Source organism: Salmo salar, chromosome ssa01 (assembly GCF_905237065.1).
Source record: "Salmo salar chromosome ssa01, Ssal_v3.1, whole genome shotgun sequence".
In the NCBI taxonomy this organism is placed as follows: Eukaryota; Metazoa; Chordata; class Actinopteri; order Salmoniformes; family Salmonidae; genus Salmo; species Salmo salar.
The window spans coordinates 46523023-46527420 of NC_059442.1; positions in this window are offsets into that span (position 1 = coordinate 46523023).

Below are 4398 nucleotides of genomic sequence, written 5' to 3' on the forward strand. Positions count from 1 at the left end.
TCAGAAGTGGTTTTTGACCGTTACTTTCTACCCACCACAGAGGTTTGAAATGCCATGCTATGAGTGCAGTTACATTTTTTTCTACCCATGTTAAGCTCTCAGAAGGTGTGTATATTTGTCTTGTGTGTGAGTTGCTCTTAGTGCCACCCAGAACCACTGAACTCTGAGATTGGGCTCAGAAGGGGAGACAATCTGGTGTTTGGTGTCTTGGTGAATGCCTCAGTTATTCTTCCCCAGTCGGAACAATAACATCAGGGTAGACTCTCCACAGCGAGGCAGACAGGACAAGGCTGAAAATACTGTTAGTGGTCTTGCAGGTTAGTTCTAATTCAGACACACACACGCACACACAAACAGACAGACAGGCACACACACACACACATACTCATGAACTTGATTTATATTACAGGATGTGAGCAAAAGTCAACTCAGCACCGCTTCACAAGGATACAAATGATACAGATACATTTCCATGTCCTGCAAATTGGAGACGCAGTGCTGCTGTTTAAAAACAAAAGTGCACTGTGATAGCGGCAACCAGTCCGTGTTAGCCTGGCCATCCGCAACTCTCCATTTCTTTTCACCTGTAAGACCTTGACATTTAATTTCCCTGTGAATGGAGAAACTCTGCCAGCGAGCTGGCATGGAGAATTAGACCGCAGGCGGCCGCAGACAAACCGGCTGCAGTATAGCTCTGAAACAAGTCAACTGTATTAAAAGGAGAGGGGAAAATAAGTTTGTTCACACCGACCAGCGGCTAGAAATGTGACTGTGGGTTGACATTACAGTGGGTGGCTCTCTTAATCTATCAGTCTCTGTCTCTTGTCAGAAGACGGAAATAGGCTCTACACAGGGCTGACGCAGCACACACTTGCACCTTAAATAATTCCAATAATTATTTTCTCTGAAACGTGTCTAGGACATTAATACCTTATGTTCTGAGAACATGGCAACCATGCCCTGTGTATGTTTGGTGGGACGTTGATGGAATAGTCTCCTAACCCTCAGAAAAATGGACACAGGAATGTTCTTGCAACGTCCCATGAAATGTGTCTAGAACATTAATATTGTATATTATGAGAACATGGTAAGCATGTTCTGGGTATGCTCTGTTTGATATTAAGGTAACTCTAATGCCAAAACATGCTAAAAAGGTTTTCAGGAGGTTTTTGCTAACATAGATAGAATGCTCCCCTAACTAACGGAAAACTGGTCACAAACATTAGGGGAACATTACATTTGACATTACAAAAACGTTCTCTCTCCATAGAATTGTTAGCTGGTCAGCTGCTGTTGGTTGTTATGGTGATGGCGGGATTGGCTAGTGGCGAAGTGTGTTGTAATGGCAAGGCCTCTCAGTGAGTTGATTACACCCCATTATGTCATTTCAATCCCGCTTTGTTTTTAATCGTCCTGTCCCCGTTACCATGGTCACTGATGGAGCACTGCTAGCTGCTCTTTTCAGACTGCCTGCGTTGGCTAACAGCCGTGCTCTTGACTGACAGACAGGTAGTCTCGGTGTGTGTTTTTTGGTCATCTCTTGTGTCAGTCATAAAGTGGGTAACAGTTTCTTAGTTTACAAATGGTCTCTAACTCCGAGTGAAAACAATGTTTCCTTCACCTTGTATTAGCTTAAGACCGGTCAGGAGTTTTGATAGTTATAGCCTGTGGCCTTGTTTTAGACCATAACTACTATGACATAATGTTTTTCCTGGTCAGGTCACATGGTCAAGAAAAACGTCTGGGTTTAAACTATAAAGCTACCGCTCTGTATTGGTTTCTCCTTTTTTACTTGCTTGGTTATTCAGAGGGTAGAAGCTGAAAGAAACTGTCGTCCATCTTGTTTCCTAGGTAGAACAGAACCAGGGGCAGGTTGGTACCTAGTCTCCTCACCGTGACAGTTGAGTTTCCTTCCCAGAGAGTTTGCCTGAGGGGGACAGAGAAGTGAAAGGACTTTTGTTTACATTAAACATAATCTCCTTGTGTGAGCGAGAGCTGGAGAATGCTGGCACTCTCTGTCCGTTTCTTTCTCTCTCCTCATCTCTCTCTCTCTCTCTCTCTCTCTCTCCATTTCTCTCTCTGTCCATTCCTCCCTCCCGCTCTGTCTCTCTCTCTTCTTTTGGCAGCCTGTAATTTTTTCTCTTTCAATCACGTCGGCTTCCATGGTAACTATCTGCTGAGAGGCCAGAGAGGGTCTGTGAAATGGTTCCAGGGCCCAGCTGTAATTGGTAGCAGGTTAGATGGAGAGAAAAATACCCTGTGCTCCGTCTGTGTTCCCATGCATTATCACAATACAGAGACCTTTGTGTACATGAGCAGGTGTTATTGGCTGTGTGACGCAGCTAGGCCTAGCTGCATATACTGATGGGAAAAATATGTAATGACGCATTTATTACTAGGCTTCTGCTATGTTACAAACTAGGCATATCACTGAGCAACATGGCTTCAATTGATCAAAGTTAGGTATTTTATCTATAGCTACAAATCCGATGATCCCACCTGCATTGGAAAACGAATGAAAATAGCTTGGCGATAGATATTTCAGTTGTTGTTCGTCCTCTGTTAGATAATTGTTTGCTAATAGTTATGCCCAGCTAAAGCCCTGGTAATTCCGGGAGGCCTTTATCTGTGTAGTGTATACTGCGAGTGACTTGACCAGCTTGCTGTTGTGTTATTAATGGTGTAATCCCAGCTCTGAAGGAAGCCTGTGGTCCATGCTAAATCAACAGTAATCATCTCCCAGGTACCTGGAACGTGTTGCAGTGCAATAGGGACACCTGTAGGCCAGAGGCGGCAGTGCAGTGGTGCGCTATAGCAGCAGGTGCATCTTGCAGTCGTGTATACTTTAGGTTAGAGAGAATAGAATGGCTATATCTTTAGAGGTGTTGATCACATGTTCTTTAACGGTATGGGTAAGATTAAACATGGTTAAAAGTGGCTCAGTTGGTATGGGTAAGATTAAACATGGTTAAAAGTGTCTCAGTTGGTAGAGCATGGTGTGTGCAACGCCAGGGTTGTGGGTTTGATTCCCACGGGGGCCAGTACAAAAAAATAAAATGTATGTATTCACTACTGTAAGTCGCTCTGGATAAGAGTGTCTGCTAAATGATTAAAATGTCAAATGTAAATGTAATATGTATTTACATTTGAAAACTGCTTGTCATTCATCTTTTCATGGTGATAGTATTAAGCGACAGACGAGTGCATCTGGCTAAACGACATGGGAGCGTAGTGTCGTTGTGCCCTGAGGAGGATTATAGAGCAGGCCCAGTCACGTCTAGGTCATGGAAGGTGATACCAGTACACACACAAAGGAATACTCTGTGTACAGGCTAGGCTGCCTCTGGCTGTCATACTCTGAGGAATGGAATCTGTGAGTGGATTCTTGTGACAGAGTGATGCCAGAGAAAAGCAATGAGTAATAGCATATATGGCCCACCTGGGGATGACCGCTATGAAAACAAATACTCTATGAGGACACGTATCAAGTGTTTATCGTTGATTTATTTTTTACTTATTCGTCAAATAGAGTCATCCATTTATTTTCCCTAATGCGTTTGTCCATCACCTCTTGACAAGTCACAGTTTTTTTGAGAATCTGCATAACCATTATAAGGCCTTCGGACATTCATACATACATAGGCTACATTACACAGATATGTGGGCGGCAGGTTGCCTACCGGTTAGAGAGGCGACTGGTTGCCAGTTTGAATCCCGGGTCTGACTGTAAAAATCTGTCGGGAAGTGAGCTGGCCCACATATGTCAAAAATAATAAAACAAAAACAGTATAGAAAATACCACAGTAATGTCTGCAAAAACACCACAGTGAACACTATAGAATTTATACCATAGTATACTATGATGTTTTTTAATGTGGATGAAACCGGAAAATTGCTGGTATCAAATACTATATGCCATTTCCTGTCATTGTGCCCTTGAGCAAAGCACTTTATCCTGCACAACAACTGCTCCACGGGCGCCCAGTGTGGCAGCCCCCTGCTCCAACCTGCCCAACCTGTATGGGTGTCTTTGTCACAAAGTTCATCGTCTGAGGAGGAGAAATCATCGGACCAATATGCAGCGGTTAAATTGCTCATCTTTTTATTTATTAAAGAAAGGAAAAAATACTCATACAAAACAAACGACGAAAACAGTCCTGTAAGGTGCTCAGACTATACACGGAAACAACCACCCACAAACACAAGAGAAAACTAACCCACTTAAATATGGCCTCCAATTAGAGGCAACGACAACCAGCTGTCTCTAATTGGAGGTCATTCCAAAACCCCAACATAGAAAAACTAGAAAAACCACATAGAAATAGAAAACATAGAACATCAACCAAAAACCCCGAAACACACTAAACAAACACCCCCTGCCATGCCCTGACCAAACTA